At 40.2% G+C, this 15,137-nt stretch overlaps 4 non-coding genes across 4 annotated transcripts; all 4 read right to left on the bottom strand.

Moving 5' to 3' along the window:
- Positions 1-5,066: 5,066 nt before the first annotated feature.
- Positions 5,067-5,139, bottom strand: trnav-cac (transfer RNA valine (anticodon CAC)). Its single transcript has one exon. It is a non-coding gene; the product is annotated as a tRNA-Val (tRNA).
- Positions 5,140-7,638: 2,499 nt separating this feature from the next.
- trnav-cac (transfer RNA valine (anticodon CAC)) lies at positions 7,639-7,711 on the bottom strand. The gene has a single exon. It is a non-coding gene; the product is annotated as a tRNA-Val (tRNA).
- A 2,498-nt stretch (positions 7,712-10,209) lies between these two features.
- trnav-cac (transfer RNA valine (anticodon CAC)) lies at positions 10,210-10,282 on the bottom strand. The gene has a single exon. It is a non-coding gene; the product is annotated as a tRNA-Val (tRNA).
- A 2,500-nt stretch (positions 10,283-12,782) lies between these two features.
- Positions 12,783-12,855, bottom strand: trnav-cac (transfer RNA valine (anticodon CAC)). The gene has a single exon. It is a non-coding gene; the product is annotated as a tRNA-Val (tRNA).
- Positions 12,856-15,137: the final 2,282 nt, after the last annotated feature.

Here is a 15,137-nt window from a genome sequence, read left to right as displayed (position 1 = left end):
CCTACAGCACTGGCCGTTCAGGATCAGCCCAGCATTTCCTCCTTTTTGGTGCCTGCAAGGCATAGTTTAAAAACTGGCTTGAATTGTCTTCTCCCCATTAGGAGGCAAAATTCAATCCCACCAAGCAATGTTTTCTTGTTTCATTGCCTTTGAGAGACAGAATGTTACTCCCTAGGAATAATATGAAGAGCTTTACCGGATCACTGTAGGCTTATTCATCGGCATGGAAAGCAGTCCCTAGTGCACAAATTCTGCATCATTAACATTGCTTTGCATAGATTTTAATTGTCAGGAGACTATAAGGATGTTACTTTTAAGAATTAGCTAAGTAGCATAACCTATCTCTGTTAGGAGATCAAATACAGATGCACTCGTGGAGTTTCTGTTTTGTTTAATTTTGTTTGAAATACATGGATTAGCACACCCATCATGCTACAATGAGTTTTACATCATCCCTGTGACAATTGAAATCAGCCTTAAACACAGCTCCTAAAGCACAGTCCTTGCATCACCGGAGGACAAGCCTGCTGCATATATTGACTTTCTCGGTTTGCAAATGGAGACAGTGATGGGATATTTTTTTCCAGCAGAGAAGCTACTCTTTATGTCCATACTAAGATGCTAGTAATCTTCTTATCTTGAAATTTCCATTTTGCACAATGTAGAACCAAGTTGCAGACGAAGAGGTTAGGGATTTCACATGCGTTATAGTGCCGGAGTTTGGAGTACAGGACTTGGAGAACTCAATTGGAGTAACTAGGGAGTTCAGAAAATCATTTCCCTCTGCTGCAAGAAGGCCATTCGATTCCCTGGTGTCTACTTCAAATAGAAGACACAGAAACCAAAGAACCAGCTAATGTTTCTGCTCAGCTTCAATTCAAGGTCCTTTCACACATAATGCAAACGTGATGACCAATTGACTACAGACACCATGCAAAAATGCCTTGATGCAGTATGGTATCACTGCAATTTCAGAACAATTTTTTCACCAACTCATCCCCAAAACTGAAAATGTGTGCAAATTATTTAGGAGAAAAAATGAACATCATTTATGCCAAAACCTTTCATATTTGGAAGTTCACAAATAGCTGCCATTTTATGCAAATTTCGTGGGTATGTTGGATGGCCTAAAATGCGTTTCATGAGCAGACGTACCTAAAATTCAAATGGTTCACAATTGTAATTTTCAGAAATATATGATTCAAACTGTCAGAAAAAAAATGCTGTTTAGCTGAAAGGGAACCCTCTAGTCCGACCTACACATCAGTCCAAACTGGTGGTCCTGGAAAATTGTAGTTTCTGTTCTTGCTTTCTAAACCTATGTAGCAGGGCCGTGTGAGCTCTTCACTGCTTAAGGCCATAAAAACCGAAGATCTCTTTCATTGCAGTCCCAATAGTTGTCCTCAGAACCTCACTCCTCTCAATTCTACCTTGAAGTCATGAACAGTATTGCCTTCTTTTACCATTTTGAGTGCAGTTAAAAAGCAGCTCAGCTGCAGTTCCATGATGCTGAGTTTAAGTTGATTTCCCTGTGCAGTTCTTTAGCCTCGCCTGCCCATGCTTCCCTTTGTTCCAACCATTTTATACAGTAAACACCAAAAATGGATGAAAGAGAAATGCTTCTGCACAGTATGGAAGCTGGGACATGTGACCTGGAAAGCAAATGCAATGACCACTACTCTAGACAAATCAAGAGAGTTCAAGATCTATATCAATCAATAATGATCCCCCAAAAAGGTCTTTTAGTCAACAGGATTTATGACAAAATGATGTTGCGATTAGACAAGGAGCTTGGTGCCTCAGTCTGAGGACCTAACGGGCAAACCGCACAAAGAGTCTCCCACTTGATACACTGCTTGCAAAAAGCACGTGCCCAACTACTGTGCTATCAAGAGGGATGTTTCTGCCAGGTATGGAACAGAGGACCTTTCTCGTGTCAGGCGAACATGCTGAGCACTACACTACAGAAACCACTTTAAAATGCTTCTTTGCCTCTCCAGCTTTTGCTCATTTTTGGGGCTTGAAAATCATAGCTTTAAATCTAGCTAAGCAGTATGACTTCTCAAGCATTAGGATGAAAATTCAGACAACCCCACCAAAGTTCTCTTGTTTCCTACCCTTCGAGAAACAGACTGTTGCTAACTAGGCATAATATGAAGAGTTTTACTTTATCTCTGTAGTTCTCTCATTGGCATTTAGAGCATAACCTATTGCACAAATTGTGTATGCTTGATATTGCCTTGCAAGGATTTGTTCTTTGCCATAGACTTGATGAAAGTAACTTTTAAATTTCAGCTAATTAGCATAACCTCTGTTAGGAAACAAAATGAGAACACACTCACTAAAGTTTATGCTTGAAAGACTTGAATTAGAATAGCCATTATGCTAAGAGTTTTAATTAATCAGCTTGGCTATTAATTAAGGAGCCTGACTTTTCTCAGTGAAGAACGGTTCTCCATTCAATTAAAAGGACAGCAGTTACACATCTACCAAGAGTTGTGTTTCTGCCTGGTATCGAGCCAGGGACCTTTCGCGTGTGAGGCAAACGTGATAACCACTACAGAAACCCTGCAGCACTGGCCGTTCAGGATCGTCCCAGCATTTCCTCCTTTTTGGTGCCTGCAAGGCATAGTTTAAAAACTGGCTTGAATTGTCTTCTCCCCGTTAGGACGCAAAATTCAATTCCACCAAGCAATGTTTTCTTGTTTCATTGCCTTTGAGAGACAGAATGTTACTCCCTAGGAATAATATGAAGAGCTTTACCGGATCACTGTAGGCTTATTCATCGGCATGGAAAGCAGTCCCTAGTGCACAAATTCTGCATGATTAACATTGCTTTGCATAGATTTTAATTGTCAGGTGACTATAAGGATGTTACTTTTAAGAATTAGCTAAGTAGCATAACCTATCTCTGTTAGGAGATCAAATACAGATGCACTCGTGGAGTTTCTGTTTTGTTTAATTTTGTTTGAAATACATGGATTAGCACACCCATCATGCTACAATGAGTTTTACATCATCCCTGTGAAAATTGAAATCAGCCTTAAACACAGCTCCTAAAGCACAGTCCTTGCATCACCGGAGGACAAGCCTGCTGCATATATTGACTTTCTCGGTTTGCAAATGGAGACAGTGATGGGATATTTTTTTCCAGCAGAGAAGCTACTCTTTATGTCCATACTAAGATGCTAGTAATCTGCTGATCTTGAAATTTCCATTTTGCACAATGTAGAACCAAGTTGCAGACGAAGAGGTTAGGGATTTCACATGCGTTATAGTGCCGGAGTTTGGAGTACAGGACTTGGAGAACTCAATTGAAGTAACTAGGGAGTTCAGAAAATCATTTCCCTCTGCTGCAAGAAGGCCATTCGATTCCCTGGTGTCTACTTCAAATAGAAGACACAGAAACCAAAGAACCAGCTAATGTTTCTGCTCAGCTTCAATTCAAGGTCCTTTCACACATAATGCAAACGTGATGACCAATTGACTACAGACACCATGCAAAAATGCCTTGATGCAGTATGGTATCACTGCAATTTCAGATCAATTTTTTCACCAGCTCATCCCCAAAACTGAAAATGTGTGCAAATTATTTAGGAGAAAGAATGAACATCATTTATGCCAAAACCTTTCATATTTGGAAGTTCACAAATAGCTGCCATTTTATGCAAATTTCGTGGGTATGTTGGATGGCCTAAAATGCGTTTCATGAGCAGACGTACCTAAAATTCAAATGGTTCACAATTGTAATTTTCAGAAATATCTGATTCAAACTGTCAGAAAAAAAATGCTGTTTAGCTGAAAGGGAACCCTCTAGTCCGACCTACACATCAGTCCAAACTGGTGGTCCTGGAAAATTGTAGGTTCTGTTCTTGCTTTCTAAACCTATGTAGCAGGGCCGTGTGAGCTCTTCACTGCTTAAGGCCATAAAAACCGAAGATCTCTTTCATTGCAGTCCCAATAGTTGTCCTCAGAACCTCACTCCTCTCAATTCTACCTTGAAGTCATGAACAGTATTGCCTTCTTTTACCATTTTGAGTGCAGTTAAAAAGCAGCTCAGCTGCAGTTCCATGATGCTGAGTTTAAGTTGATTTCCCTGTGCAGTTCTTTAGCCTCGCCTGCCCATGCTTCCCTTTGTTCCAACCATTTTATACAGTAAACACCAAAAATGGATGAAAGAGAAATGCTTCTGCACAGTATGGAAGCTGGGACATGTGACCTGGAAAGCAAATGCAATGACCACTACTCTAGACAAATCAAGAGAGTTCAAGATCTATATCAATCAATAATGATCCCCCAAAAAGGTCTTTTAGTCAACAGGATTTATGAAAAAATGATGTTGCGATTAGACAAGGAGCTTGGTGCCTCAGTCTGAGGACCTAAAGGGCAAACCGCACAAAGAGTCTCCCACTTGATACACTGCTTACAAAAAGCACGTGCCCAACTACTGTGCTATCAAGAGGGATGTTTCTGCCAGGTATGGAACAGAGGACCTTTCTCGTGTCAGGCGAACATGCTGAGCACTACACTACAGAAACCACTTTAAAATGCTTCTTTGCCTCTCCAGCTTTTGCTCATTTTTGGGACTTGAAAATCATAGCTTTAAATCTAGCTAAGCAGTATGACTTCTCAAGCATTAGGATGAAAATTCAGACAACCCCACCAAAGTTCTCTTGTTTCCTACCCTTCGAGAAACAGACTGTTGCTAACTAGGCATAATATGAAGAGTTTTACTTTATCTCTGTAGTTCTCTCATTGGCATTTAGAGCATAACCTATTGCACAAATTGTGTATGCTTGATATTGCCTTGCAAGGATTTGTTCTTTGCCATAGACTTGATGAAAGTAACTTTTAAATTTCAGCTAATTAGCATAACCTCTGTTAGGAAACAAAATGAGAACACACTCACTAAAGTTTATGCTTGAAAGACTTGAATTAGAATAGCCATTATGCTAAGAGTTTTAATTAATCAGCTTGGCTATTAATTAAGGAGCCTGACTTTTCTCTGTGAAGAACGGCTCTCCATTCAATTAAAAGGACAGCAGTTACACATCTACCAAGAGTTGTGTTTCTGCCTGGTATCGAGCCAGGGACCTTTCGCGTGTGAGGCCAACGTGATAACCACTACACTACAGAAACCCTACAGCACTGGCCGTTCAGGATCAGCCCAGCATTTCCTCCTTTTTGGTGCCTGCAAGGCATAGTTTAAAAACTGGCTTGAATTGTCTTCTCTCCGTTAGGACGCAAAATTCAATCCCACCAAGCAATGTTTTCTTGTTTCATTGCCTTTGAGAGACAGAATGTTACTCCCTAGGAATAATATGAAGAGCTTTACCGGATCACTGTAGGCTTATTCATTGGCATGGAAAGCAGTCCCTAGTGCACAAATTCTGCATCATTAACATTGCTTTGCATAGATTTTAATTGTCAGGAGACTATAAGGATGTTACTTTTAAGAATTAGCTAAGTAGCATAACTTATCTCTGTTAGGAGATCAAATACAGATGCACTCGTGGAGTTTCTGTTTTGTTTAATTTTGTTTGAAATACATGGATTAGCACACCCATCATGCTACAATGAGTTTTACATCATCCCTGTGACAATTGAAATCAGCCTTAAACACAGCTCCTAAAGCACAGTCCTTGCATCACCGGAGGACAAGCCTGCTGCATATATTGACTTTCTCGGTTTGCAAATGGAGACAGTGATGGGATATTTTTTTCCAACAGAGAAGGTACTCTTTATGTCCATACTAAGATGCTAGTAATCTTCTGATCTTGAAATTTCCATTTTGCACAATGTAGAACCAAGTTGCAGACGAAGAGGTTAGGGATTTCACATGCGTTATAGTGCCGGAGTTTGGAGTACAGGACTTGGAGAACTCAATTGAAGTAACTAGGGAGTTCAGAAAATCATTTCCCTCTGCTGCAAGAAGGCCATTCGATTCCCTGGTGTCTACTTCAAATAGAAGACACAGAAACCAAAGAACCAGCTAATGTTTCTGCTCAGCTTCAATTCAAGGTCCTTTCACACATAATGCAAACGTGATGACCAATTGACTACAGACACCATGCAAAAATGCCTTGATGCAGTATGGTATCGCTGCAATTTCAGATCAATTTTTTCACCAGCTCATCCCCAAAACTGAAAATGTGTGCAAATTATTTAGGAGAAAGAATGAACATCATTTATGCCAAAACCTTTCATATTTGGAAGTTCACAAATAGCTGCCATTTTATGCAAATTTCGTGGGTATGTTGGATGGCCTAAAATGCGTTTCATGAGCAGACGTACCTAAAATTCAAATGGTTCACAATTGTAATTTTCAGAAATATCTGATTCAAACTGTCAGAAAAAAAATGCTGTTTAGCTGAAAGGGAACCCTCTAGTCCGACCTACACATCAGTCCAAACTGGTGGTCCTGGAAAATTGTAGGTTCTGTTCTTGCTTTCTAAACCTATGTAGCAGGGCCGTGTGAGCTCTTCACTGCTTAAGGCCATAAAAACCGAAGATCTCTTTCATTGCAGTCCCAATAGTTGTCCTCAGAACCTCACTCCTCTCAATTCTACCTTGAAGTCATGAACAGTATTGCCTTCTTTTACCATTTTGAGTGCAGTTAAAAAGCAGCTCAGCTGCAGTTCCATGATGCTGAGTTTAAGTTGATTTCCCTGTGCAGTTCTTTAGCCTCGCCTGCCCATGCTTCCCTTTGTTCCAACCATTTTATACAGTAAACACCAAAAATGGATGAAAGAGAAATGCTTCTGCACAGTATGGAAGCTGGGACATGTGACCTGGAAAGCAAATGCAATGACCACTACTCTAGACAAATCAAGAGAGTTCAAGATCTATATCAATCAATAATGATCCCCCAAAAAGGTCTTTTAGTCAACAGGATTTATGACAAAATGATGTTGCGATTAGACAAGGAGCTTGGTGCCTCAGTCTGAGGACCTAAAGGGCAAACCGCACAAAGAGTCTCCCACTTGATACACTGCTTACAAAAAGCACGTGCCCAACTACTGTGCTATCAAGAGGGATGTTTCTGCCAGGTATGGAACAGAGGACCTTTCTCGTGTCAGGCGAACATGCTGAGCACTACACTACAGAAACCACTTTAAAATGCTTCTTTGCCTCTCCAGCTTTTGCTCATTTTTGGGGCTTGAAAATCATAGCTTTAAATCTAGCTAAGCAGTATGACTTCTCAAGCATTAGGATGAAAATTCAGACAACCCCACCAAAGTTCTCTTGTTTCCTACCCTTCGAGAAACAGACTGTTGCTAACTAGGCATAATATGAAGAGTTTTACTTTATCTCTGTAGTTCTCTCATTGGCATTTAGAGCATAACCTATTGCACAAATTGTGTATGCTTGATATTGCCTTGCAAGGATTTGTTCTTTGCCATAGACTTGATGAAAGTAACTTTTAAATTTCAGCTAATTAGCATAACCTCTGTTAGGAAACAAAATGAGAACACACTCACTAAAGTTTATGCTTGAAAGACTTGAATTAGAATACCCATTATGCTAAGAGTTTTAATTAATCAGCTTGGCTATTAATTAAGGAGCCTGACTTTTCTCTGTGAAGAACGACTCTCCATTCAATTAAAAGGACAGCAGTTACAAATCTACCAAGAGTTGTGTTTCTGCCTGGTATCGAGCCAGGGACCTTTCGCGTGTGAGGCAAACGTGATAACCACTACACTACAGAAACCCTACTGCACTAGCCGTTCAGGATCAGCCCAGCATTTCCTCCTTTTTGGTGCCTGCAAGGCATAGTTTAAAAACTGGCTTGAATTGTCTTCTCCCCGTTAGGAGGCAAAATTCAATCCCACCAAGCAATGTTTTCTTGTTTCATTGCCTTTGAGAGACAGAATGTTACTCCCTAGGAATAATATGAAGAGCTTTACCGGATCACTGTAGGCTTATTCATCGGCATGGAAAGCAATCCCTAGTGCACAAATTCTGCATCATTAACATTGCTTTGCATAGATTTTAATTGTCAGGAGACTATAAGGATGTTACTTTTAAGAATTAGCTAAGTAGCATAACTTATCTCGGTTAGGAGATCAAATACAGATGCACTCGTGGAGTTTCTGTTTTGTTTAATTTTGTTTGAAATACATGGATTAGCACACCCATCATGCTACAATGAGTTTTACATCATCCCTGTGACAATTGAAATCAGCCTTAAACACAGCTCCTAAAGCACAGTCCTTGCATCACCGGAGGACAAGCCTGCTGCATATATTGACTTTCTCGGTTTGCAAATGGAGACAGTGATGGGATATTTTTTTCCAACAGAGAAGCTACTCTTTATGTCCATACTAAGATGCTAGTAATCTTCTGATCTTGAAATTTCCATTTTGCACAATGTAGAACCAAGTTGCAGACGAAGAGGTTAGGGATTTCACATGCGTTATAGTGCCGGAGTTTGGAGTACAGGACTTGGAGAACTCAATTGAAGTAACTAGGGAGTTCAGAAAATCATTTCCCTCTGCTGCAAGAAGGCCATTCGATTCCCTGGTGTCTACTTCAAATAGAAGACACAGAAACCAAAGAACCAGCTAATGTTTCTGCTCAGATTCAATTCAAGGTCCTTTCACACATAATGCAAACGTGATGACCAATTCACTACAGACACCATGCAAAAATGCCTTGATGCAGTATGGTATCACTGCAATTTCAGAACAATTTTTTCACCAGCTCATCCCCAAAACTGAAAATGTGTGCAAATTATTTAGGAGAAAGAATGAACATCATTTATGCCAAAACCTTTCATATGTGGAAGTTCACAAATAGCTGCCATTTTATGCAAATTTCGTGGGTATGTTGGATGGCCTAAAATGCGTTTCATGAGCAGACGTACCTAAAATTCAAATGGTTCACAATTGTAATTTTCAGAAATATCTGATTCAAACTGTCAGAAAAAAATGCTGTTTAGCTGAAAGGGAACCCTCTAGTCCGACCTACACATCAGTCCAAACTGGTGGTCCTGGAAAATTGTAGGTTCTGTTCTTGCTTTCTAAACCTATGTAGCAGGGCCGTGTGAGCTCTTCACTGCTTAAGGCCATAAAAACCGAAGATCTCTTTCATTGCAGTCCCAATAGTTGTCCTCAGAACCTCACTCCTCTCAATTCTACCTTGAAGTCATGAACAGTATTGCCTTCTTTTACCATTTTGAGTGCAGTTAAAAAGCAGCTCAGCTGCAGTTCCATGATGCTGAGTTTAAGTTGATTTCCCTGTGCAGTTCTTTAGCCTCGCCTGCCCATGCTTCCCTTTGTTCCAACCATTTTATACAGTAAACACCAAAAATGGATGAAAGAGAAATGCTTCTGCACAGTATGGAAGCTGGGACATGTGACCTGGAAAGCAAATGCAATGACCACTACTCTAGACAAATCAAGAGAGTTCAAGATCTATATCAATCAATAATGATCCCCCAAAAAGGTCTTTTAGTCAACAGGATTTATGACAAAATGATGTTGTGATTAGACAAGGAGCTTGGTGCCTCAGTCTGAGGACCTAAAGGGCAAACCGCACAAAGAGTCTCCCACTTGATACACTGCTTACAAAAAGCACGTGCCCAACTACTGTGCTATCAAGAGGGATGTTTCTGCCAGGTATGGAACAGAGGACCTTTCTCGTGTCAGGCGAACATGCTGAGCACTACACTACAGAAACCACTTTAAAATGCTTCTTTGCCTCTCCAGCTTTTGCTCATTTTTGGGGCTTGAAAATCATAGCTTTAAATCTAGCTAAGCAGTATGACTTCTCAAGCATTAGGATGAAAATTCAGACAACCCCACCAAAGTTCTCTTGTTTCCTACCCTTCGAGAAACAGACTGTTGCTAACTAGGCATAATATGAAGAGTTTTACTTTATCTCTGTAGTTCTCTCATTGGCATTTAGAGCATAACCTATTGCACAAATTGTGTATGCTTGATATTGCCTTGCAAGGATTTGTTCTTTGCCATAGACTTGATGAAAGTAACTTTTAAATTTCAGCTAATTAGCATAACCTCTGTTAGGAAACAAAATGAGAACACACTCACTAAAGTTTATGCTTGAAAGACTTGAATTAGAATAGCCATTATGCTAAGAGTTTTAATTAATCAGCTTGGCTATTAATTAAGGAGCCTGACTTTTCTCTGTGAAGAACGACACTCCATTCAATTAAAAGGACAGCAGTTACACATCTACCAAGAGTTGTGTTTCTGCCTGGTATCGAGCCAGGGACCTTTCGCGTGTGAGGCGAACGTGATAACCACTACACTACAGAAACCCTACAGCACTAGCCGTTCAGGATCAGCCCAGCATTTCCTCCTTTTTGGTGCCTGCAAGGCATAGTTTAAAAACTGGCTTGAATTGTCTTCTCCCCGTTAGGATGCAAAATTCAATCCCACCAAGCAATGTTTTCTTGTTTCATTGCCTTTGAGAGACAGAATGTTACTCCCTAGGAATAATATGAAGAGCTTTACCGGATCACTGTAGGCTTATTCATCGGCATGGAAAGCAGTCCCTAGTGCACAAATTCTGCATCATTAACATTGCTTTGCATAGATTTTAATTGTCAGGAGACTATAAGGATGTTACTTTTAAGAATTAGCTAAGTAGCATAACTTATCTCTGTTAGGAGATCAAATACAGATGCACTCGTGGAGTTTCTGTTTTGTTTAATTTTGTTTGAAATACATGGATTAGCACACCCATCATGCTACAATGAGTTTTACATCATCCCTGTGACAATTGAAATCAGCCTTAAACACAGCTCCTAAAGCACAGTCCTTGCATCACCGGAGGACAAGCCTGCTGCATATATTGACTTTCTCGGTTTGCAAATGGAGACAGTGATGGGATATTTTTTTCCAACAGAGAAGCTACTCTTTATGTCCATACTAAGATGCTAGTAATCTTCTGATCTTGAAATTTCCATTTTGCACAATGTAGAACCAAGTTGCAGACGAAGAGGTTAGGGATTTCACATGCGTTATAGTGCCGGAGTTTGGAGTACAGGACTTGGAGAACTCAATTGAAGTAACTAGGGAGTTCAGAAAATCATTTCCCTCTGCTGCAAGAAGGCCATTCGATTCCCTGGTGTCTACTTCAAATAGAAGACACAGAAACCAAAGAACCAGCTAATGTTTCTGCTCAGCTTCAATTCAAGGTCCTTTCACACATAATGCAAACGTGATGACCAATTCACTACAGACACCATGCAAAAATGCCTTGATGCAGTATGGTATCACTGCAATTTCAGATCAATTTTTTCACCAGCTCATCCCCAAAACTGAAAATGTGTGCAAATTATTTAGGAGAAAGAATGAACATCATTTATGCCAAAACCTTTCATATTTGGAAGTTCACAAATAGCTGCCATTTTATGCAAATTTCGTGGGTATGTCGGATGGCCTAAAATGCGTTTCATGAGCAGACGTACCTAAAATTCAAATGGTTCACAATTGTAATTTTCAGAAATATCTGATTCAAACTGTCAGAAAAAAAAATGCTGTTTAGCTGAAAGGGAACCCTCTAGTCCGACCTACACATCAGTCCAAACTGGTGGTCCTGGAAAATTGTAGGTTCTGTTCTTGCTTTCTAAACCTATGTAGCAGGGCCGTGTGAGCTCTTCACTGCTTAAGGCCATAAAAACCGAAGATCTCTTTCATTGCAGTCCCAATAGTTGTCCTCAGAACCTCACTCCTCTCAATTCTACCTTGAAGTCATGAACAGTATTGCCTTCTTTTACCATTTTGAGTGCAGTTAAAAAGCAGCTCAGCTGCAGTTCCATGATGCTGAGTTTAAGTTGATTTCCCTGTGCAGTTCTTTAGCCTCGCCTGCCCATGCTTCCCTTTGTTCCAACCATTTTATACAGTAAACACCAAAAATGGATGAAAGAGAAATGCTTCTGCACAGTATGGAAGCTGGGACATGTGACCTGGAAAGCAAATGCAATGACCACTACTCTAGACAAATCAAGAGAGTTCAAGATCTATATCAATCAATAATGATCCCCCAAAAAGGTCTTTTAGTCAACAGGATTTATGACAAAATGATGTTGTGATTAGACAAGGAGCTTGGTGCCTCAGTCTGAGGACCTAAAGGGCAAACCGCACAAAGAGTCTCCCACTTGATACACTGCTTACAAAAAGCACGTGCCCAACTACTGTGCTATCAAGAGGGATGTTTCTGCCAGGTATGGAACAGAGGACCTTTCTCGTGTCAGGCGAACATGCTGAGCACTACACTACAGAAACCACTTTAAAATGCTTCTTTGCCTCTCCAGCTTTTGCTCATTTTTGGGGCTTGAAAATCATAGCTTTAAATCTAGCTAAGCAGTATGACTTCTCAAGCATTAGGATGAAAATTCAGACAACCCCACCAAAGTTCTCTTGTTTCCTACCCTTCGAGAAACAGACTGTTGCTAACTAGGCATAATATGAAGAGTTTTACTTTATCTCTGTAGTTCTCTCATTGGCATTTAGAGCATAACCTATTGCACAAATTGTGTATGCTTGATATTGCCTTGCAAGGATTTGTTCTTTGCCATAGACTTGATGAAAGTAACTTTTAAATTTCAGCTAATTAGCATAACCTCTGTTAGGAAACAAAATGAGAACACACTCACTAAAGTTTATGCTTGAAAGACTTGAATTAGAATAGCCATTATGCTAAGAGTTTTAATTAATCAGCTTGGCTATTAATTAAGGAGCCTGACTTTTCTCTGTGAAGAACGACACTCCATTCAATTAAAAGGACAGCAGTTACACATCTACCAAGAGTTGTGTTTCTGCCTGGTATCGAGCCAGGGACCTTTCGCGTGTGAGGCGAACGTGATAACCACTACACTACAGAAACCCTACAGCACTAGCCGTTCAGGATCAGCCCAGCATTTCCTCCTTTTTGGTGCCTGCAAGGCATAGTTTAAAAACTGGCTTGAATTGTCTTCTCCCCGTTAGGATGCAAAATTCAATCCCACCAAGCAATGTTTTCTTGTTTCATTGCCTTTGAGAGACAGAATGTTACTCCCTAGGAATAATATGAAGAGCTTTACCGGATCACTGTAGGCTTATTCATCGGCATGGAAAGCAGTCCCTAGTGCACAAATTCTGCATCATTAACATTGCTTTGCATAGATTTTAATTGTCAGGAGACTATAAGGATGTTACTTTTAAGAATTAGCTAAGTAGCATAACTTATCTCTGTTAGGAGATCAAATACAGATGCACTCGTGGAGTTTCTGTTTTGTTTAATTTTGTTTGAAATACATGGATTAGCACACCCATCATGCTACAATGAGTTTTACATCATCCCTGTGACAATTGAAATCAGCCTTAAACACAGCTCCTAAAGCACAGTCCTTGCATCACCGGAGGACAAGCCTGCTGCATATATTGACTTTCTCGGTTTGCAAATGGAGACAGTGATGGGATATTTTTTTCCAACAGAGAAGCTACTCTTTATGTCCATACTAAGATGCTAGTAATCTTCTGATCTTGAAATTTCCATTTTGCACAATGTAGAACCAAGTTGCAGACGAAGAGGTTAGGGATTTCACATGCGTTATAGTGCCGGAGTTTGGAGTACAGGACTTGGAGAACTCAATTGAAGTAACTAGGGAGTTCAGAAAATCATTTCCCTCTGCTGCAAGAAGGCCATTCGATTCCCTGGTGTCTACTTCAAATAGAAGACACAGAAACCAAAGAACCAGCTAATGTTTCTGCTCAGCTTCAATTCAAGGTCCTTTCACACATAATGCAAACGTGATGACCAATTCACTACAGACACCATGCAAAAATGCCTTGATGCAGTATGGTATCACTGCAATTTCAGATCAATTTTTTCACCAGCTCATCCCCAAAACTGAAAATGTGTGCAAATTATTTAGGAGAAAGAATGAACATCATTTATGCCAAAACCTTTCATATTTGGAAGTTCACAAATAGCTGCCATTTTATGCAAATTTCGTGGGTATGTCGGATGGCCTAAAATGCGTTTCATGAGCAGACGTACCTAAAATTCAAATGGTTCACAATTGTAATTTTCAGAAATATCTGATTCAAACTGTCAGAAAAAAAAATGCTGTTTAGCTGAAAGGGAACCCTCTAGTCCGACCTACACATCAGTCCAAACTGGTGGTCCTGGAAAATTGTAGGTTCTGTTCTTGCTTTCTAAACCTATGTAGCAGGGCCGTGTGAGCTCTTCACTGCTTAAGGCCATAAAAACCGAAGATCTCTTTCATTGCAGTCCCAATAGTTGTCCTCAGAACCTCACTCCTCTCAATTCTACCTTGAAGTCATGAACAGTATTGCCTTCTTTTACCATTTTGAGTGCAGTTAAAAAGCAGCTCAGCTGCAGTTCCATGATGCTGAGTTTAAGTTGATTTCCCTGTGCAGTTCTTTAGCCTCGCCTGCCCATGCTTCCCTTTGTTCCAACCATTTTATACAGTAAACACCAAAAATGGATGAAAGAGAAATGCTTCTGCACAGTATGGAAGCTGGGACATGTGACCTGGAAAGCAAATGCAATGACCACTACTCTAGACAAATCAAGAGAGTTCAAGATCTATATCAATCAATAATGATCCCCCAACAAGGTCTTTTAGTCAACAGGATTTATGACAAAATGATGTTGCGATTAGACAAGGAGCTTGGTGCCTCAGTCTGAGGACCTAAAGGGCAAACCGCACAAAGAGTCTCCCACTTGATACACTGCTTACAAAAAGCACGTGCCCAACTACTGTGCTATCAAGAGGGATGTTTCTGCCAGGTATGGAACAGAGGACCTTTCTCGTGTCAGGCGAACATGCTGAGCACTACACTACAGAAACCACTTTAAAATGCTTCTTTGCCTCTCCAGCTTTTGCTCATTTTTGGGGCTTGAAAATCATAGCTTTAAATCTAGCTAAGCAGTATGACTTCTCAAGCATTAGGATGAAAATTCAGACAACCCCACCAAAGTTCTCTTGTTTCCTACCCTTCGAGAAACAGACTGTTGCTAACTAGGCATAATATGAAGAGTTTTACTTTATCTCTGTAGTTCTCTCATTGGCATTTAGAGCATAACCTATTGCACAAATTGTGTATGCTTGATATTGCCTTGCAAGGATTTGTTCTTTGCCATAGACTTGATGAAAGTAA

Source organism: Electrophorus electricus, chromosome 2 (genome assembly GCF_041902795.1).
Source record: "Electrophorus electricus isolate QZ-2024a chromosome 2, ASM4190279v1, whole genome shotgun sequence".
Lineage (NCBI taxonomy): Eukaryota > Metazoa > Chordata > Actinopteri > Gymnotiformes > Gymnotidae > Electrophorus > Electrophorus electricus.
This window is presented reverse-complemented; position numbering and strand designations above follow the sequence as displayed.